This window comes from Marmota flaviventris, chromosome 1 (genome assembly GCF_047511675.1).
Source record: "Marmota flaviventris isolate mMarFla1 chromosome 1, mMarFla1.hap1, whole genome shotgun sequence".
Classification (NCBI taxonomy): Eukaryota; Metazoa; Chordata; class Mammalia; order Rodentia; family Sciuridae; genus Marmota; species Marmota flaviventris.
In genome coordinates, this window is record NC_092498.1 from 130,659,091 (window position 1) to 130,681,879 (window position 22,789).

Below are 22,789 nucleotides of genomic sequence, written 5' to 3' on the forward strand. Positions count from 1 at the left end.
GATGGGCTGCTGGTTCACATGAAGCAATATCAGGGGACCTTCAACATGTGCCATTATCACAGTCTGGAAAAAAGAACTGAGCAGCTGACCTTAAAAGGAAACACTGGGAAAAGTCCATAGGAGTCCCAGCACCACCATCAGCAGCACCAACCCCATCATCACCAACACTGTGGTCATCACCACCACCACCCTCACCATCGTCACCTTGTGATCATCATCACCATTGTCACATCACAACATTGTCTTTGTCAGAGTCCTTATCATCACTCCCTTCATCACATAAACCCAACCCTTGTCCATGGTTCTGTTTGAAGATCACCATGTCCACGATACACCAAGTCCACACCAACGCCTTGAGTAGGACTGCAGTTTGCTGAAATTTTCAGAAGAGAAAACCAGTGCACAGAGAGTGAGCCTCTCCAGGTCACACAGGGGAGCCAGAATTTGAACCCAATTCTGTTTAGCTTAACCTGTGGACTCTAATATTCTGCTTGAAGGACTCTTGGCACAGGGCTGATCTCCATTCCCTGTCCCTAAACCAGCAACCCCCAATGTGCGTGCCATAGTTAGAGGAAGAGGAGATGGGCAATTAAACAACCACAAAATGCAAAAAAAAAAAGTGTGTGTGTGTGTGTGTGTGTGTGTGTGTGTGTGTGTAGCAGGGAAGAAAAAATAGGGAAAGAAAAATCACCCTTATTTAGAAAGCTATGAATTGAAACTAAATCTGTAAGAGAATCTGAGATACAATTCCTCCCCTTCTTCCTGGTATATCTCCAAATACTTGCCCCCACCTGCACCTGAAAATTATACAGGGGGTAGAGCACCATTGCATGGGCGTACACACACATGCACACACACACACACGTGCACACACACAGACACATACACTTGCACACAAACACATGTGCACACACACATACACATGCACACACAGAGACACACACACACACTTCATTGCCTGGACGCTCAGGTGGGTCCTGAGCACCACACCCCGACTTCTCCGTGCACTCATCTCCTCCTTGTTCTTCCACACGCCACCCCCCCAGCTCCTCTCCTAGGACCCCATCAGGACTCCTCCCTGTAGAGTCACCAGGACTCCTCTGTGCTCTTCCCACAGAGCTTGGCTCCTCCTTGGTACCAGTGTTTCTAATCCGGGATTGAAACCTTCACTTTTTAAGCTGCTGCCTGCAACTGCCCTGGAGACTCCAGCCAGGAACAACCTGTCCAGCTTGCTTTCCTGAATGGCTCCGCCTCAGGGGAGGCACCCTGCACCTGGTCACCACGAGGCCACCTGCCCCCAGGGTATTACAGCCTTCTCCAGCAGAACAAGGGCATCCCCAGGGTGAGCACTGGTCCCCTCAGAGAAGCAGGATGTCCCCAGACCAAGGCCACCTTCCCTAGAACCCAGCAAGCCAAAGACTTGCCAAAGATGAGAGCCTCAAGAGTCAAGGGAGACTCAAGATGCTCTAAGGTGGCCAGAAGGAACCTCCTCCCTCTGTGCACAGATGCTTCCCCACAAACGCAGAATGTCCACCATTGGCTAAGTTTGCACCCAGAGTCTGTGAAAAGAGAGTGTTAAATTCATGCAAGATCCACAACTTCATGGAGGACACAGCTGGAGAAAGACAGATGTACGTAAGCAGATAAACAGGGAATAGGATCATTTTTAAACTGTTGAGTAAAGGACAGAATGGAGTTTTGAAGTACAGAGAATAACTAAAAGGCAGAATAACTAACAGGCTACGGGTGAGGAATTAATGATGTGTATTGACTCCAGGATGACTGCAAGCCGAAGCCAGGCCTGGGGAAAAGGGCTTTGCTGGCAAGTGCAAAGGCCCTGAGGTGGGAGCAAAACTGGGCTATTCCTGGAAAAAAATCAAAAAGGAGGCTGGAGCACCTCAAGGTAAAGAGAGAAAGCAGCAAGAAATAAGGGCAGCGGGTGGCAGCGGCACATCAGTAGAGATTTAGAGGAACAGATGACAAACGTTGTTTACTTCTAACTGCTGGGGAAGTCAAAGGAGAATCTTCAGCAGGAGACTTAAAACATCTAGTATCTGGCTTGAAAGAGTGACTGCGGCCACCTCTGGGGACCAGATTATCAGGAAGCTGGAAGGTGGCAGGAGTTGAAAGGTCCTGGAGTTGAGATGGGCCACCTGGGGAAGTGAGGTGGCTGGGGAAGGCAAGGGAGGTGAGTCCTGCCTGTACTGCATGCACTGGAGACTACAGGACCTGTGAGAGGGCCAGACATGGTGGGAGGTGGGAGGAGAGCCTGAGAGAAGCCCTGGTCTGTGTGTCCAGGGCATTTGCATGGATGGTGGTGCCATTTGCAATCAGGGGGAGATGAAGGAGGAGCACTGTCCACCAAGGGAGGGGACCTCCTGGACGTCCTCTGGAGGCCAAAAAGCAGACCCATTAAGGTGAAGCGCGGCCCCCACTCCAAGATGAACTCCACCCTGCGCTTCCCTGGGGTCAGGTGGCTGGAGTCTCCTTGCACAGAGGTTCATTGTCACAGTTACAGACGATGCCCTTGGAACCGAAGAGCCTGCAGGAATCACGGGGTCATCAGCCGCGGTTTGGGAGCAGAAGGGCTGAATCAATTGGCAGTGAAATGAGAAGGAGCCCTGGTGGGGACAAAGTGGGTTCCATGGAAATGACTCCCTAATTGTTAATCAATTGCAATCGACTTCCTAGTCCTTCACTAAGGATGGGCTGCGGGTCCTGCCTGAGCCTGGGCCAGTCATTGGCCATTTCACTCAAGCCAGCAAGGGCTTCTGAACCAAGTTCAGGTCCTCTTCTCTAGGAAGACAATTCCCAGGAAAGAGCAAAACTCGGAAGATGCGGGCACTCAGGTCAGCTCCATCCAAGAAATCTCTCTCTCCCTGAACCAGGGGAGATGGAGCAGGCTAAGTGACCACAGAAACATGGCTCCCCACAGCCAAGCATCCCCGGAAGGAGGAGCTCCAGGTGCCACCAAAATGGGCACAGTCTGCAAGATGGCAGTATGCAAGGCACAACTGCTGCAGCCAGAGGCCAAGGCCCGGTGCCGGCAAGAGCCAAGCCGCCTTGTGAGGACATCAGGTCTCCTGGTGGCTTCCAAGAGGCGCTGGAGAAGGGATGGCCTGAGCCATAAAAGGGAGGTACTCTCAGAGGCCCAGATGCCACCATCCTGTCCTAAGAGGCTCCTGCTCCCTAACCTGCCTCCCTCTGCTCTGGAGGTTGCTGTGGTCCATAATTAATGTTCAACATGTGTCCTTGTTGGTGTCACTGTCACTGTTAGCAAAGGGCGCACACCCAGTCTGGGGTAGCAACAGCTTCTCTGCTCTGGTTGGCTGTGGCAGGGGCTCAACATGATGAGGCTGCACAGCTTCTAAATCCTCAAGTTGGAAATTTCCAGGTCAAGTGAAATCACCAAGTTTTAATCTTGTGAATGAATCGGCAGGATCAGAGATGTTGGATGAACCAAATAAGCACCTCTGCTGAGCACACCCTGCAGGCTGCACCTGCACCACGTCACCTGGGTGGGGCAGGCATGAGGTCTCAGAGCTCAGGGAGGCAGCAGATGTGTCCTTCTCCTGCTACTGTGCTTACTGAACACCAGGCACTGTGACAGACCCCTGGAGACAGTGTCCTGCCCCATCACAGAAGAGGACACAGAGGCTCGGTGGGGATGGATGGACTTGCCTGATGCTCACAGCCTATCAGAGGCACATCAGGGACCCAAGGCTAGTGTCCCCGGGATCCACAGACAGTGTTCTGAGCTGCTGTGCCCCATGCCTTCTGTTCTCCTCCATCACACATATCCAACAGCCTCCCTGCTCAAAGGCAGTGGCCGGCCACTGCAGCAACTGGACCAGACGCCTCCATCCAGGAGTGTGGGCTTCCCAACATGCTTCCCTCGGCCTTCAGCATGAGGCAAAGGCCAGGGAAGAAACAGCTGACCCTGTGACAACTGGCACTGGCCACACACTTGCTCAGCATTCAGTAGAAGCCACTGGTCCTCCCAGGACACCTGGGTTTGTAGACATCCACGTGTGGCCTACAGGGCTCATCTGTAAGTACCCAGTGAGCTGGCTGCAAGCCTCCCAGGGGACTGTGGTGTGACAGTCCCCATCATCTCCTATCCTCCCATGGGAACTTACCAGGAAAGTGCTTTCAGGGGAAGATCGTACTCATCTCATCCAAAGATGCGGTTAGATTTGGAAGGTACCAGGGCACCATCCCCTCTCTCTGTTCTTCATCGAGATTCCAACACAATCTTCGACCATGAGCATCATAATACTCAAGGTCCCCAATGCAGGTCCCTGTTCCCGAGCTCATGGAGAGGGCACGATGTCTGGGTGGTACCCAGGGCTGCACTGGGGCACCGGGGTCTTCAGAGAGGCAGGGTAGGCAGTGGAGATGGAATGGATTCTGAGACAGAGGTGCAGGTCCCAATGACGTTTCTGCTATGATGTGATTTTGTGGGGTAAATCATATGGATTTGGATTCCTGCTTTGGTTTTGGTTTAAGGGATTTGACTGCTTAAACTCCACCTGCAGATTTCTTTTAAACTTCAGACTTTTTTTCTTCCAGTAAACCATGCACATGATAAATAAATTCAAAGAGAACTTAAAATTTTCCAGCATGATTAAGCTCATGTGTGCAGGAGGGATAATAACGAACCATCTGTGTCCCTTCAACATAGATTCAGGAGCAGAACACAAACGTGAAGCACTACTGCTTTGAATCCCATTGTCACACTTGAACCCGTTTCTCTGGTTTCTCTGCTCACAGATGAGGAGATGCCTCAAAACACACGTATTGACCCAGCCTTTTTACATAGCGGTGCCATATGATACCCAGATTCTACGTCGTGCATTTCACATTGAACAGCGGAAGAGCTGGTCTCTGAAGTCTGATTTCAGGGTCTGTATGAAACTTCTGCTCAAAAAAGAAAAGGTCTGATCTTCACCAGGGGGATGAAGGATGTGTGGCGATGGTGTGGGCAGATGGGATCCAGCAGGACCACATGGGCAAACCAAAGCAACCAGACACCTGGGCCACTTTCCTGGAGAAGAGGGGTAATCCAGAGTGTCCACAATATCCCGTGGCCATGGGTCACACAGAGCAGGCTCTCTCCGTGTTGTGTCTGTGGAGGTCATCCGCTGCACTGCAGGATGTCACGCAGCCTGGCATCTTCACTGAAAGCCAGTAGCAATACCTCCACCCTCAACTGAGAAAGCAAAAATGTCCCCAGTCATTGCCTTGTGTCCCCTGGGTGCTCGTCACCCTATAGAGAATCACTGATTAAGGTTATCGAAGTTTATCAAACTGAAGATTTACAGTTGGAGGAATTGTTGAAATCTGATACCAGGGACCCCTCTCCACACGTTGGGTCCCTCTTGTGACTTCCCACAACCAGGCTCAATGCTGAGCCACATGCCTGATGGGCAGGAAGGAGGCAGCCCCATCGACCAACCTTCTGTCAGCATCTCCTGAAGGACATTCTGGTATTCATGCCCGTCCCTTTCTTAGATTCAGAGATTGGTTCATGCTTCCTGGCCAGGAGAATGTGGGTGAGCCCGGCTGCCCTGTTTAATGTCTCAGTCAGTGAGGAAGACGGACTCGGATCCCACCAGCACGAGATTTCCAAAGCAACATGACAGGATCAGGCAACACAAACACTAACACTGCAAGAGCTCTGCCCCCTCCTATGGGGACACTTCACCACCCCCCATCTGACACCTCACCGAGGTGCTACCATGGCTGCATTGGAGTCTGCTCTGACCTTGACACGGGGGTCACTATCGACCAAGACCCCCCCATGAAGGCTGCAGATCTTCATTTTTGTTTGTTTTTTTTCCTTTGAACTAGTTTTATGTTATTTTTGAGACCACGCCACTGACATATGATTGGCATATAAAAACTGTAATATAGAATGTACACGTTGGTGGCTGTGGCAATGGAGTGTGCACCCATGAAATTGCTGCTACAGTGTGGAGAGCCATGACAGTGTCTGGGAGATCAGAGTCTGAGATTGGGGTCTCTGATGACTTCATGTCTGTGGCATGCTTGGTGGCTGGGAAAGTTTCTGTGCAAAGGCACAGGATGTCCAGTTGCTATGGAGATGTCCTCCATGCCAGAGTCTTATCAGCCTCGACCTTATTCTCAGGCAGGGCAGCTCCTAGGAATGAAGGAACTTCCTTGCTAAGATATCCACAATGTTGTCCAGCTCTGCTGCTCCTTAATCTACCTGTGAATTAGTAACTTTAAACAATGGACTTTCTTGAGCTGCACAAGGCTCCTAACACTGCACAGTGCAACTCTAGGATGTAACTGGGGAAATAGCTGCATACTGTGGCTAACTCTGTAACTTACATGAATACAAAGAATAATGCTTGCACAGTCTTTAATCTGATTTAAGGACATATATAATAAAGATTGCTGGTGTAATTCTTCAGACCTGCTTTTCCACTAGAGAGCAGTGCTCCACTGGACCCCAGCTGTTTTGTCTTCAATATCTCTGTGTGTTGACTCTTTATTTCTTCCAATCTCCCATCGTTCCTTGCTGGAACCTGCTAGTTTGGAGGCACTGGTTATGGCACTACCGGCAATGTCCCGAGCATACCCATCACCCCCAAAATCCCTTTCCTGCCAGTCTTCTGTATCTATTGTGATGAGGACATATGCTGGACCCTCTTACAACTTTTTCTAGTGCATCCCAGTGGTGCTTAGCTACAGAAGACATTTCAAAAAAACACACCATCAGGTAGTTTTTTTTTCTATGTGCAATCAGCATGGAGTGTACCTGTGAGATCAGAGACGGATGCCCAGTCTCCAGGCTTATAACCTCAGGGACCATTGTATACTGTGTGACAGCCACTGGGTGACTCCAGATCCCCTCCTCCTTGTGGGACTGAGCCTTTGTAGTGCCATTTCCCCATCGCCCCTGTCCACAGGTACTGGCGGCCACCTTTCCACTCTACTTCTTTTTTTTTTTTTAATTTTTTATTGTTGGCTGTTCAAAACATTACATAGTTCTTGATATATCATATTTCACACTTTGATTCAAGTGGGTTATGAGCTCCCATTTTTACCCCATATACAGATTGCAGAATTACATCAGTTACACATCCATTGATTTACATATTGCCATACTAGTGTCTGTTGTGTTCTGCTGCCTTTCCTATCCTCTACTATCCCCCTCCCCTCCCCTCCCCTCCCCTCTTCTCTCTCTGCCCCCTCTACTGACATTCATTTGTCCCCCTTGTATTATTTTTCCCTTTCGCCTCACTTCCTCTTGTATGTACTTTTGTATAACTCTGAGGGTCTCCTTCCATTTCCATGCAACTTCCCTCCTCTCTCCCTTTCCCTCCCACCTCTCATCCCTGTTTAATATTAAAATTCTTCTCATGCTCTTCGACCCTACTCTGTTCTTAGTTACTCTCCTTATATCAAAGAAGACATTTGGCATTTGTTTTTTAGGGATTGGCTAGCTTCACTTAGCATAATCTGCTCTAATGCCATCCATTTCCCTGTAAATTCTATGATTTTGTCATTTTTTAATGCAGAGTAATACTCCATTGTGTATAAATGCCACATTTTTTTTTGTCCATTCATCTATTGAAGGGCATCTAGGTTGGTTCCACAGTCTTGCTATTGTGAATTGTGCTGCTATGAACATCGATGTAGCAGTGTCCCTGTAGCATGCTCTTTTTAGGTCTTTAGGAAATAGACCGAGAAGGGGAATAGCTGGGTCAAATGGTGGCTCCATTCCCAGCTTTCCAAGAAATTTCCATACTGCTTTCCAAATTGGCTGCACCAATTTGCAATCCCACCAGCAATGTACAAGTGTACACTTTTCCCCACATCCTCGCCAGCACTTGTTGTTGTTTGACTTCATAATGGCTGCCAATCTAACTGGAGTGAGATGGTATCTTAGGGTGGTTTTGATTTGCATTTCTCTGACTGCTAGAGATGGTGAGCATTTTTTCATGTACTTGTTGATTGATTGTATGTCCTCCTCTGAGAAGTGTCTGTTCAGGTCCTTGGCCCATTTGTTGATTGGGTTGTTTGTTCTCTTATTGTCTAATTTTTTGAGTTCTTTGTATACTCTGGATATTAGGGCTCTATCTGAAGTGTGAGGAGTAAAGATTTGTTCCCAGGATGTAGGCTCTCTATTTACCTCTCTTATTGTTTCTTTTGCTGAGAAAAAACTTTTTAGTTTGAGTAAGTCCCATTTGTTGATTCTAGTTATTAACTTTTGTGCTATGGGTGTCCTATTGAGGAATTTGGAGCCCGACCCCACAGTATGTAGATCATAGCCAACTTTTTCTTCTATCAGACGGCGTGTCTCTGATTTGATATCAAGCTCCTTGATCCATTTTGAATTCACTTTTGTGCATGGCGAGAAAAAGGGATTCAGTTTCATTTTGTTGCATATGGATTTCCAGTTTTCCCAGCACCATTTGTTGAAGATGCTATCCTTCCTCCATTGCATGCTTTTAGCCCCTTTATCAAATACAAGGTAGTTGTAGTTTTGTGGATTGGTTTCTGTGTCCTCTATTCTGTACCATTGGTCCACCCGCCTGTTTTGGTACCAGTACCATGCTGTTTTTGTTACTATTGTTCTGTAGTATGGTTTGAAGTCTGGAATCGCTATACCGCCTGATTCACACTTCCTGCTTAGAGTTGTTTTTGCTATTCTGGGTCGTTTATTTTTCCATATGAATTTCATGATTGCTTTCTCTATTTCTACAAGAAATGCCCTTGGAATTTTGATTGGCATTGCATTAAACCTATAGAGAACTTTTGGTAATATCGCCATTTTGATGATGTTAGTTCTGCCTATGCATGAACAGGGTATATTTTTCCATCTTCTAAGATCTTCTTCTATTTCTCTCTTTAGGGTTCTGTAGTTTTCATTGTATAAGTCTTTCACCTCTTTTGTTAGGTTGATTCCCAAGTATTTTATTTTTTTTGAAGATATTGTGAATGGAGTGGTTGTCCTCATTTCCATTTCAGAGGATTTGTCGCTGATATACAGGAATGCCTTTGATTTATGCGTGTTGATTTTATATCCTGCCACTTTGCTGAATTCATTTATTAGCTCTAATAGTTTCTTTGTAGACCCTTTTGGGTCTGCTAGGTATAGAATCATGTCATCTGCAAATAGTGATAATTTAAGTTCTTCTTTTCCTATTGTGATGCCTTTAATTTCTTTCGTCTGTCTAATTGCTCTGGCCAGTGTTTCGAGAACTATGTTGAACAGAAGTGGTGAGAGAGGGCATCCCTGTCTTGTTCCAGATTTTAGAGGGAATGCCTTCATTTTTTCTCCATTCAGAATGATGCTAGCCTGAGGCTTAGCATAGATTGCTTTTACAATATTGAGGTATGTTCCTGTTATCCCTAGTTTTTCTAGAGTTTTGAACATAAAGGGATGCTGTACTTTGTCGAATGCTTTTTCCGCATCTATCGAGATGATCATATGGTTCTTATTTTTAAGTCTATTGATGTGGTGAATAACATTTATTGATTTCCGTATATTGAACCAGCCTTGCATCCCAGGGATGAATCCTACTTGATCATGGTGCACAATTTTTTTGATATGTTTTTTTATCCGATTCGCCAGAATTTTATTGAGGATTTTTGCATCTAGGTTCATTAGAGATATTGGTCTGTAGTTTTCTTTCTTTGAAGTGTCTTTGTCTGGTTTAGGTATCAGGGTGATGTTGGCCTCATAGAATGAATTTGGAAGTTCTCCCTCTTTTTCTATTTCCTGAAGTAGCTTGAAAAGTATTGGTATTAGTTCCTCTTTAAAGGTTTTGTAAAACTGCTGTATACCCATCCGGTCCTGGGCTTTTCTTAGTTGGTAGTCTTTTGATGGTTTCTTCTATTTCCTCAATTGATATTGGTCTGTTTAGGTTGTCTATATCCTCCTGACTCAATCTGGGCAGATCATATGACTTAAGAAATTTATCTATGCCTTCACTATCTTCTAATTTATTGGAGTATAAGGATTCAAAATAATTTTTTATTATCTTCTGTATATCTGAATTGTCTGTTGTGATATTGCCTTTTTCATCCCGTATGTTAGTAATTTGAGTTCTCTCTCTTTTTCTCTTTGCTAGCATGGCTAAGGGTCTGTCCATTTTGTTTATTTTTTCAAAGAACCAACTTTTAGTTTTGTCAATTTTTTCAATTGTTTCTTTTGTTTCGATTTCATTAATTTCAGCTCTGATTTTAATTATTTCTTGCCTTCTACTTCTTTTGCTGTTGTTTTGCTCTTCTTTTTCTAGGATTTTGAGATGAAGTATGAGATCATTTATTTGTTGGTTTTTTCTTTTTTTAAGGAATGAACTCCAAGCAATGAATTTTCCTCTTAGAACTGCTTTAAATGTGTCCCATAGATTCCGATATGTTGTGTCAGTGTTTTCATTAATCTCTAAGAATTTTTTAATTTCCTCCTTGATGTCTTCTATAACCCATTGATCATTCAGTAACCTATTGTTCATTCTCCAAGTGATGTATTCTTTTTCCTTCCTTCTTTTATCGTTGATTTTCCGTTCCATTCCATTATGATCAGATAGGATGCATGGTATTATCTCTACTCCTTTGTATTGTCTAAGAGTTTCCCTGTGACATAATATATGATCTATTTTTGAGAAGGATCCATGTGCTGCTGAGAAAAAAGTGTAACTGCTTGATGTTGGGTGGTATATTCTATATATGTCAATTAAGTCTAGGTTATTAATTGTGTTATTGAGTTCTATAGTTTCCTTATTCAACTTTTGTTTGGAAGATCTGTCCAGTGGCGAGAGAGGTGTGTTGAAGTCTCCCATGATTATTGTATGGTGGTCTATTAGACTCTTGAACTTGAGAAGAGTTTGTTTGATGAACATAGCTGCACCATTGTTTGGGGCATATATATTTATGATTGTTATGTCTTGTTGGTGTATGGTTCCCTTAAGCAGTATGTAGTGTCCCTCTTTATCCCTTTTGATTAACTTGGGCTTGAAATCTATTTTATTTGATATGAGTATGGACACTCCTGCTTGTTTCCGAAGTCCATATGAGTGATATGATTTTTCCCAACCTTTCACCTTCAGCCTATGTATGTCTTTTCCTATCAAATGTGTCTCCTGTAGGCAGCATATTGTTGGGTCTTGTTTTGTGATCCATTCTACTAGCCTGTTTCTCTTGATTGGTGAGTTTAAGCCATTAACATTTAGGGTTATTATTGAGATATGGGTTGTTCTTCCAGCCATATTTGTTTATTTATGTTACTAAACATGGTTTGTTTTCCTCTTTGATTATTTTTCCCCCCTTTACTGTCCTACCTCCCACTGTTGGTTTTCATTGTTATTTTCCATTTCCTCTTCCTGTAATGTTTTGGCGAGGATGTTTAGAAGAGATGGTTTTCTAGCTGCAAATTCTTTTAACTTTTGTTTATCGTGGAAGGTTTTAATTTCATCTTCCATCTTGAAGCTTAATTTCGCTGGAAACACAATTCTTGGTTGGAACCCATTTTCTTTCAGTGTTTGAAATATGTTATTCCAGGATCTTCTAGCTTTCAGAGTTTGTGTTGAAAGATCAGCTGTTATCCTGATTGGCTTACCCCTAAATGTGATCTGCTTCCTTTCTCTTGTAGCTTTTAAAATTCTCTCCTTATTCTGTATGTTGGGCATCTTCATTATAATGTGTCTAGGTGTGGGTCTCTTATGATTTTGCACATTCGGCGTCCTGTAGGCTTCTAGGATTTGGGATTCTGTCTCATTCTTCAAGTCTGGGAAGTTTTCTCGTATTATTTCATTGAATAGATTGCTCATTCCTTTGGTTTGAAACTCTGTCCCTTCCTGTATCCCAATGACTCTTAAATTTGGTCTCTTGATGTTATCCCATATTTCTTGGATGTTCTGCTCATGGTTTCTTAACATTCTTGCTGAGCTGTCTATGTTCTTTTCAAGTTGAAATACTTTATCTTCATTGTCTGATGTTCTATCTTCTAAGTGTTCTACTCTGCTGATAGTATTCTCAATTGAGTTTTTAAGTTGGTTTATTGCTTCCTGCATTTCTAGGATTTCTGTTTGTTTGTTTTTTATAACCTCTATCTCCCTGTATAGTTGATCTTTTGTTTCTTGGATTTGTTTATGTAATTCATTGTTGAAGTGATCTTTCATTGTCTGATTTTGCTGTCTGATGTCTTCCTTGAGACTCCAGATCATCTGAAGCATGTATATCCTGAATTCTTTATCTGACATTCCATCTGCTGCAGCTACTACCTCTTCTAACGTTGAGTTGACCTGCATTGCTTGTGGTCCTTTCTTTCCTTGTCTCTTCATACTGTTCGTGTTCCTTTCTACTTGGTGAAACTGTTGTGCTATTGAATTTTCCCCCTATATATTTATGTTGGTCTTGTATAGTTGCAAAGTCTCCCTCGCAGGCGCGGGCAGCGGCTCTGCCCCTCCTCCAATTGGGGCAATGTGCCTACCACGCCGGCAGGCCACTGGGCCTGCTCTGCCGGTCCGTAGCAGGTCCGCCTACCTTGCAGGTGTGGGCGGCGGCTCTGTCCCTTTGTGGGCCGCTAGGCTTGTTCTGTCGGTGGTCACAGTTCTGCCTACTTTGCAGGCGCAGGCAGCGGCACTGCCTCTCTGCAGGCCTCTGGGGCTGTTCTGCCAGTGGGTCGCAGGTCCGCCTACCTTGCAGGTGCGGGGGGCGGGGCGGCTCTACCCTTCCTCAGGCCACTGGGCCTGTTCTGTCTGTCGGTTGCAGAACTGGCCTGTTCTGATGGTGGTCACAGTTCCGTCTACCTTGCAGGCGCGGGGGGAGGGGGCGGCTCTGCCTCTCAGCAGGCCGCTGCTCCTCTTCTGCCGGTGGGTTGCAGGCCCGCCTACCTTGCAGGAGTGATTGGAAGCTCTGCCCCTCCGCGGGCCACTGGGCCTTTTCTGTAGGTGGTCACAGTTCCGCCTACCTGGCAGGCGCGGGGGGTGGGGGGCGGCTCTGCCCCTCAGCAGGCCGCTGGGCCTGTTCTGTGGGTGGTCACAGTTCCGTCTACCTTGCCGGCGCAGGGGTAGGGGGCGACACTGCCTCTCAGCAGGCCGCTGCTCCTCTTCTGCCAGTGGGTCGCAGGCCCGCCTACCTTGCAGGAGTGATTGGAAGCTCTGTCCCGCCACGGGCCACTGGGCCTTTTCTCTCCACTCTACTTCTATGAGGTTGACTCTTCCAGGTCCCTCACGTAATGGGATGAGGCAGTATTTCCCCTCTGTGCCAGGCTTACTTCCCTTATCCACATCGTCACTGATGGTTGGTTGGGTTCACATGAATGAATTTCTAAAATATCACAAAACATGCCCAATAGATCTGAGGTTGTTTTGAAATAATTGGGGGTTCTGGCCATTCAGATGCCCAGTCCCACAGGGAAACAGAGCTGGAGCTGGAGCCAGTACTGGGACCCCTGTATTCATGCAGGATGGGGTTCTGCAGTTGTCCTTCTACCTGACCGTGTCCACTGGTCTACATGTCTGGTTCTCGCTCCTGGATCTTGTGCTGACCACCTTGCTGGGCTCACGTGCTCCCTCTCCTTCACCAGCTGGAAAAGGAACCTTGACCCTCAGCAATCTGTGCTATGTGCAGGAAACCTCACCCAGAATCCAAACACCTGAGGTCTCCCTTTCAGTGTCCATCTGTGCTCTGCAGGCACCAGGTATGAGAGGCTGTCTCTGTGCACCGTCCCGTGTTTTGTCTGGTCCTATAAATGTTACACTCTAAATGCCCCTCACCATGATGGTCACTGATGTTTTGGGGGACTCTAATGCTGAGACAGGGACAGCTGACTTATACTCGTTGTCCACTCACTGCAATCCTGAAAAGGTGACTTATTGACTCAATTGTATAAATGGGGAAACTGAGGCACAGAGATGTTAAGTCACAATGAAACTCTCCTTGACCCCCCAATCACTGTGGTAATGCTACCTGAGCCAGCAATGTCCTTAAGTTTATGCTGAGCAGGCAGCCTGAGCTTACTTCCCAAGCATGGGGACCCAGGGTCGACTGTCAAGGGGGTGCAGTGGTCCTAGGGCCGGGAAAGCTCGGAGGCAGAGGCAGCGGGTGGAGGAGGTGAGAGGAGGGATGGGGAGGGATGGGGGTGAACTCTCAGGTAACTTCTTGGACATTATTAAAAAGAGGGAAACTTCCAAGAGACAAAGGAAGCCACTAGAAAGTTCAAGCAGGCGAGGACGCCATCTGACGTGTGTTTGAAGAAGAGTACCCCTTCTGTTCCTCAGAGAGTGTGCTGTAGGCTGTCCAGGGGGGAAGCCAGAGACCACTGCAGCCTCCCAGGGACCAGAGAGCTGGCCTGGCCTGGTCCTGCAGAGCTCAAACACTGCTCTCCCTGCATTACATTAAATCAGTCTGCACCTGCCTCCACTCCCTCAGGTCTCCACTCCCTCAGGCCTCTGACTCTCTCAGGCCTCTGTCTCCCTCAGGCCTCCGTCTCTGTCTGGACCTCGTCCTGTGAGAACATAGACCCGGTTGGTTCTAGCCCTGTCACTGTAGACCCTGAAGCTTGGAAAGAGTTGGTAACCAGGTAACAGTTACTGAAGGGGACGCCATGGGTCTGAGCTAAGTGTGAACCTCAGCTCTGTGTTTTGAGGTAAATCCAATCCACTGTCTCCTTAATTAAAACCCTGGAGCCCCAGGTGCAGAAAAGCCAGGTGCTCCCACCCTGGGTCTGCAGAAGCTGAGTGTCATGGAATCTGGGGATTCTATGAACCTGGTTGGGAAGAATATCTGTATCTTTTTTTTTTTTAATTGGGTACCGGGGATTAAACTTGAGGCACTTGACCACTGAGCCACATCCCCAGCCCTATTTTGTATTTTATTAAGAGACAGGGTCTCACTGAGTTGCTTAGCGCCTCGCCATTTTTGAGGCTGGCTTTGAACTTACGATCCTCTTGCCTCAGCCTCCAGTACCACTGGGATGACAGGCCTGTGCCACCGCGCCCAGAGAGAACATTTGTATCTTGATTTTACTAACCTCTAACTGTGATTTAGCATTGTTCTTTGTAATGAATGGAGACAAACACACACACACACACACACACACACACACACAGAGTAATAATAGTCCCTGTGCCCATTCCTGGCGATGCAGACACCCTGGAAAGCCATTTGCAGGCACCACAGGTCCCGAGCGTGGGACAGTGGTGGGGGCACCAGATCTGGGCTGACTCTTGCCCTTTAAAGCTGCATGCACTACTGTACCACAGGCTGCTTTTAAGGAATATTCTGATGTCATTATAATTGGTTTCTTGGCAAGACTATAATTTTAGCAAGGCTATAATTTTACTTTTCTCAGAGAAGTTTCCACAGGCCTCACCAGACTTCCATGGCACTCATGCTCAGAGATGCTGGTCAGGCTGAGGGAACTGATGTGGACTCTCTGGCCCAGACTTAGGCTCCAACGTGGAATTTCAGGCATAACTTTGGGCACACTGCCCATCCTGTCTGTGCCTCAGTTTCCCAAACTATAACATCAGGTTACAAACAGCACCTAGGTTTAGGTTGATTGGCAGATTTCCCTAGAGCCTACATAAACGGGCTTGGCTACTTGGAAGGTCCCATGAATATAGCTCCGTTCTGTGTCCTGGGCAGCCTCGCGTAATTGAAGAAAAGCCAAGTAGAGAGGGAAGAAGGAGGAGGAGGAGTTCGGTACAAGGATAGCATCGGATAACTTGCCAACAGTGGGCAGAGTCACAGAAAGACACATGCAGGGTTTTATAGGCTCCAGAGTAAAACACGCTTTTACCCTGGATTAGCTGCGCAGATTTCGGGGCTTACAGCTAGTTATAGTGATCCACAGAAACAGAAATACCAGGCCCCATGGGTTACAGAAGTGCTGGTGATTTTACCCCTCCTGTCGCCATTAAATCAATTTATCACACTCCATTTACCACAGAGAAGGGGCTGGTACCCGTGGACACTAAATAGACGCCACAGCTGGACATGAAGGGAGGACCACTCAAGGACTGACTGGTGAGTACAGGAGGGCTTTCTCTTTTGTCTTATTTATTTCTCTAATTGCGCTAAAATACACATAACATGAAATCTACCCTCTTAACGGTTTACAGGGGTAACGTGGTATCACGGAGGACACCCAACCATCTAGTTCCAGAAGAGTTTTATCGCCCCAAAGGAAACCCCGTTCCAGGGGTCCTCACTCCCCACTGCCATGCTCCCTGGCAGTGGCCCAGCCACTCTCCCTCTGTGGACTGACTGTCCTGCTGCTTCTGCTCAGCGAGCCCAGTGCCGTGTGGACAGCTGGGGCTGGCCCCGTCCCACGGCCACCCCTGGCTGCTGGCTGTAGATCTCCTCACGCCCACCCTTCAGCTCCATGATGGTGCACGTGTTCCCGGGACGTGAATTGCCACCTTCCCCCAGTGCTGTGGACGGCGTCCAGCAAGGCCAGAGGTCCCCTGCTCTGGCAGCAGAGTGGAGTGTCTGGGCTCCTGAGGTCACCAAGGCCACGTTTCCAGTCAGCTTGACCACATCCCAGCTGCATGGCCCTGGCCAAGCTCTGCAGCTCCCTGTGCCCCAGCGTCCCCGTGGGAAGCCATAGTGAGTGAATTCAGGAGATGCTGTCAGCTCTGAAAGAGGAGAGTAAACAATTTTAGGCAGAGCTGACTGACCCTCTGCTGCCATTCTCTCCCTCTCTTTCTTCTCCAAAAGCTCACCTAGCAGCCTCCTGGGAGCAGGGACACCAGATGAGAGCAAAGAGCCTGGCAGATTACCATGGGTGTGTCACCCAGTGCTGGCCAATGAGATGCCAGGGCCACTCCCTGGCAGCCCCCAGGAGGTCCTCTGTCACCTGAGTGAGGGACACATGCTGAGGACCACCACCACCTCTTTCCTTCCGGTTGCTGGCCACACCTGAGTGCAGACATGGTACCTGGACTGCTGACCGCCATCTTGCAGCATGAGGTGGCAAGTGTGAGGTCAAGAGAAAAAGCCCTGAGGATGGTGGGTGCCAGGAGAGGGCGCCAGCTTCTCCCCTGCTACTGTCTTGGGGGTTGAGGGACAGCAGTTTCCTCCTGGCTCCTATTCCCAGCATTCTCTTCTCAACTCTGCCCCCCCACAGTACTGGCTCCCAAATACAGAAGGGAAACTGGGGACACAGGGACTAGCCCAATCCCCAGCTGCTGTTCTCTGCACTGTGCTTTTAATTCAGGATGTGGGTAAATCTGCAAATATTTTTTAAAAATATCTCAGCACAATTCACAATTGCTCACTTATGGAGCCAGTCCAGGTAGGTGCCCATCAGCAGACACAGGGATAAAGAAATCGTGGGCCGCGTCCCTGATGGAGTTCGCTCTCGGGAGCAGTGGAGTCCCGTCATTTGTGGCTAAATAGATGGGACAGAAGAACAACCTGGTAAGTGAAATAAGCCAGACTCAGAAAGTCAAAGATCAAGTGTTTTCTCTCATCTGTGAAAGTTCGAGAGAGAGAACGGAACATAAAAGGGAGAACTCATGAAAAAATAGGAGGGAAATGGAGTAGAGCAGGGGACTGAGGGAGGAAGGGAGGAGGGCCATGGGGAAGCAGCAGGGAATGGAATCTGTGTGTGTGATCACAATCCACTAATTTTAAGATTTGAAAATAGAGATATTCCAAAGGATGCCACTAGTGCACTGATGGAGAACTGGGATATTCCAGAGGATGACGTGTGCTGCCCTGTTCTGAATAAGCAACATGGTTTAAAGACAAAAAATAAAAAAAATGTGGCTCAACTACTGATCTCCTGGTTCTTGATTCATATGAAAGGGGTGCCTTGAAAGCCCTATGTGAGTGTGGGACATGTGACATCTTCCTTTGTAGAACAGATTTTTTTTTTTTTTGCTTCAGAAAGAAACAGGGCAGTGTGTGGGGTTTAGAGGGAGATGAAAGAGTTGATTAAAAAACAACAACTCACAAAACAACATTGTCACCTGTCAACCTTCATCTCCCATAATTAGTCCTGAAAATCACTTCAGAGCCAGTTAGTTTCCAAGGTAAACCAAGAAGCACATTAGAGCAAACGAGCACCCAGCCCGGCCTGCTTCCTGGATGGCAATCAAGTCAGCAGTGGAGTTCTAGAATGTTCCTAGCCTTAGGTAGACTGGGGTGGCATGGGTTCTAATGGCCACAGGGATCTGAGAAGACCCGGGTGTGACTCTTATGGGATGTGACCCAGACATCAACTGTCTGCTTCTAGGAAGAGCCTGGTGACACTCATCTGTCCACCTTCTTCTCTGGCCCAAGCACTGTCACTGTCCACCTGGGTGATTGCCACATCTTTCCAAACGGTCTCCTGCTTCTGTCTTTGCCTCCACACACCACTTTTTCCCTGTGCAGAGCCTAGTGACCCTGTTACCGTCTGCGTGCTACTCCTCGACCCAGAACCCTCGACCCACTCACACATGGCCCAGCTGAGTCGAGGCCCCTCCTGCCTGTCCAGTCTTGACACCCCGAGCCCCTTGCCTGCACTGCCCAGGCCCCTCTGCAGTCCGCTGTGGGCCTTCCTCTGTTCACACTGCCCCGGCCACTCTGGCCTCCTTCCTGTGTCCCCCGCTACCAGCACCCACTGGTTTCTAAGCCAGGCCTTGGCCCAAGCTCACTTGTGCCCATGGGCCGCCTTCCCTCCTCCGGGTCTCCTGGCCAACCCCCCTTCCTGGTCAGGCCTTGCTGATGGCTCTACTAAGACCCCTTCACCCAGCTTGGTCTCGCTGTCCACCGCTGTGCCTTGTTTTTCACCAGAGAACCCAGCACCTAGCATGCTACATATTCCACCCATTTTACAGTGTGCCTCCCCGCTGGGGGGGGGGGCAGTTTCACGAGGGTGGGGACTTTGTCTGTGTTCAGAGCTGCTGTTCTAGTAGTGATTGGCACGTGGTAGGCATTCTGCAAATATGCCATGGAAGGACGGGGATGGACAGATGGACACGTGGACAGATGGACACGTGGAGGGAGAAACTGATGGATGGATGGATAGACAGGTGGACAGATGGATGGATAGAGGATGGACAGATAGGACCACTGTGAGTCTGCAGCAGATTAAAATCACTTAGGTACTTTCGTCTTCCAGGAGGCTGATTTCGGGTCCTACCCTGCGAACCCCAACTTCACACTCCTCTCTCTTGCTCTCATTGCCCATCAACTGCCTTCCAATATTTTGCTGTTTGAATTTTAGGATCTTGGCAGCCAAGTACATCCCTGTCAAATCCCACTTCCTCCACAACAGAGGCAGACCTTCCTTTGCCTCAGAGGAAATTAGCAAATCCAGGCCACCCTGGACCCTTGAGTACTTCAGTGTGGGTTGGGCTCTGCACATGAGCAGTCCCCACGTGTCTTTTAGGGTGCTGGGTGAGCACCTCAGGGTGCGCAGCTCTCCTCCCTGACCTTGCATCAGCTTCCCCCAGTCCTGAGGTCTGAACCGTGGTGAGACCCAAGTCTACGGAGACTCTGTGTTCAACTTCTTGGAGACGAAAACCACATCTAGTTTATTACTGAATCCCCCAACGCTTTGTGAGGGAACCAGAGCTTAATAAATATTTGTTAATTTCAAAATTGGAGCAATCCATTCAGATAACAAGCGAAAGATCATCATGGCTGAGGGAAAATCACTTAGGGTAATGTCCCTCCGCAAGGCAGGCAGAGAAATGCTGAGATTTCTAAAGGAGCTCTTGTTACAACTGACTGGGTACTGACAGGGACAGTCAAGGTGACCTTCCCCATGGAGTGTGGATAGTGACAGGGATTACCATCTCTCTCCAAGAAAAATCACAGCTCCCAGTGACCTGGGGACTCTCGTAATCACCAGTGATTATTTAAATGCCAATACAACAATGAAGCTAAAGCTAGTCCAAAAGGAAAAAATTACACCACACACACACACACACACACACACACACACAGACACATACACACAGACACACACACAACAGACACACACTTACACATGTGCCTGCATTTGTCTGAGAGGATACAAGGAAGGCAACAGAAACCGAGGTTAATGGTATATATTCCCAGCATCCTCCAAATGCAAGGGCACTGGTTTGCACAGACACACAGACACACCTCCAGCCCCAGAAGCTGGAGAATCCAGAGAGGGAGCAACAATTAGCTCCCAAGTAGAAGGGTATGCTGTATGCCATTTGGGTCAAAAACCAAATCAGAATTCTTATAATGTTCAATTAACCCAAGGTCTCTCCAGCACTTCTCCTCTGGGCAGCAGTTCAATGGAGGGGATTTTTGGACTATTATAAACCTGAAGTGTATAAATATCTCGGAGTGAGGCACTCTTCTGCCTCAGAAATTAAATCCTCCTCCTCCCACTAATGGGAATCCAATAATTTGGTCCTATCACCTGGTTGGTTCATCATGTTAATTACAAAAGCCTCCAACTCCTTTTTATAGGACCAGGGCTGTCAGTCTGGGCACTGACATTTTAGATCAGATTGTTCTTCTTTTTGTCAAGGGCTGATCGATGCCTATCTGATGTTGAAGCACCTTTTCTGGCTTCCCTGCTAGATACCGGTAACATCCCAGGGTGACAATACTCCATGTCCCCTTGGAGACAGGACGCTCCCAGTTGAAACCATCATTGCAGGATAATTAGTCTAAAGTAACTTGCTCCAGCTGCACGTGTATTTGTGTGGATATAGTTTCTCTAACTTCCCCACTGCTGTTTGATGCTGTCCACTCGGGCAGTCCTGCACCTGCAGGGGTTTGGTTAGGAAAGGTTGATTTCTTCTGAGCAATTACAAGCTGAGATGCTTATATGACATGATAGCAAATAATAAGAAAGTTGCTTCCTATCATTTCTTAAGACTTGCTTGGTTTGGAGAGTTGGGAAAGGCTGCTCAGGATAGGGAAGGGAAGCTACTCAATGCCTGAGTAGCTGTTGTTCTGGAGGGGAAGTGAGTTTACCATGTTCAGGACACAGCAGAGCAGGATGCACCACAGTGCAGTTTTCGGCACTATGGGGGTTCCCAGTAATGTTGAGGTTTGCGTGGGAGTTGGTGCCTAAAGGATGGAGACAACAGATGGGTTCAGAATGGAAGTTGATATTCCCTCCAGTGGCTGAGCTTGTGTGACTGCATCCATGCTGGGTTCATGAGGTGCTGCAGGGCTTCTGAGGTCCACTGGGGAGCATTTTCCAGAGAAAAGTCTACAGAGACTTAACCCCATCTGACTCACCATTAGCCTGTATTAAAATCAAAATGCACTTCACGGCTTAACTTATTAGGAAGCAGGAGTCGGGAGAAAGTGATGTGCAAGCTTCCCCATCGGGTTTGCTTTATGATTCTGCCATGGTCCTGAAACAGAGTGTTTTAGATTGAGTGAAACACAATCCGAGTCTCCGTGACCAGTGGTCTTGGTGGCAGCCCATATTCTCATGATCGATCGTTGATCCTCATGTGGGTGGATGAACACAGACAGATGGAGGGGCTCAGTGACCTAACTGCAGGCTTAATGTGTTTGTTTGCTTTTGCTCATGCAACCACAAGGAATCAGAACCCCAAATAGCCGGTGGGTGGAGAGGTACGTGTTCTTGTCTCTCGGAGTTAACAACACATTTTGCAGAGCTCCAAGCCAGGGACAATGTTCACCTTCTCAGGACCTTGGCCGGCAGGCCCATGCTGCGGCAATGTCTTCTCAGCAAGAAGGATGCACAGCACCAGGACTGGACCTCAGAGTTAAGTGGCCCCTGCAGGTCCTGGACGGAAGCAGTGGGACTTCTCTCCTTAGGAAATCACCCCTGAGACACTGGCATCCTTCTGAACTCAGCCGAACCCTGAGCAGTAGCCACGGCCCTCCTTCACCTGGGAACAGACAGGCTGCCTTCTAAATCACGGGGTAAGAAGTCATAGCATACAGATGGCCTAATCTCATGCGTCTCTGTTGAAAAGTCACGCCACTTATTCCTAATACACGCTGAGAATCACATTCAAAATGATTAAACACCACCAGCCAAGGACGGCTATTACGCTTAGCAACTTATTAGCAAGGGAGGGGGGCACACATGGTGCGCAGGGTAAATGGATCTTCTAAATGACACTGTTGGTCTGTCTGCATTTTGTTGTTAGTGAAATGGTTGGGAACACACATAACTAATAATGCTAAAGAGCAGAATGTCGAGATTCAAATCTTAATAGCCTCATTTAAATTAAATTTGTATTGATTGTCCTTCTAATTATTTTCCCAGCCTCCGACCAGGGCACTTTCCTCCTCCATGGTGGAAGGCCTGCCCCAGGGCTCCATGAGATGCACCAATTCTGGAGAAGTCCAAAGGCCTGCTAAAGCGAACCTGCAAAGACTTGTAGCTGAAGCCTTTGGTCTTTCTTTCTAAGATCTCATCTGGAAAACATTGTAGAAACTTCAAGCCAGACCCTCAGACTGCATTTGCTATCATAAGAACAGTCTCCAATGGGCGGCATCGCAGAGGTCTCCTGCCACATGTCGGTCCTGTCTCATGTAAGTGCTCCCATCTGTGAGGTATGCAGAGAGCTTGAAGACACTCTGATCAGCTCATTCACATTCGCAAGTGGCCCCTGGGCACCTGGAGACAGATTTCCCAACCTGGAGCCAGGTACTTTGAACAAATCTGCCCTAGGCTAGAAGCATGTCCATTTATAAACTGGCCAGTTAGGATGGCCACGTGAGCTGGTTCCCAACTCCTAAGCCAATGCAGCCCTCTGTGCACACGCAGGGACAGAGGGGCCCAGGGCCTCCATCCAGCCCTTTGGAGCATTCCATCCACCTGGACAGACATGCC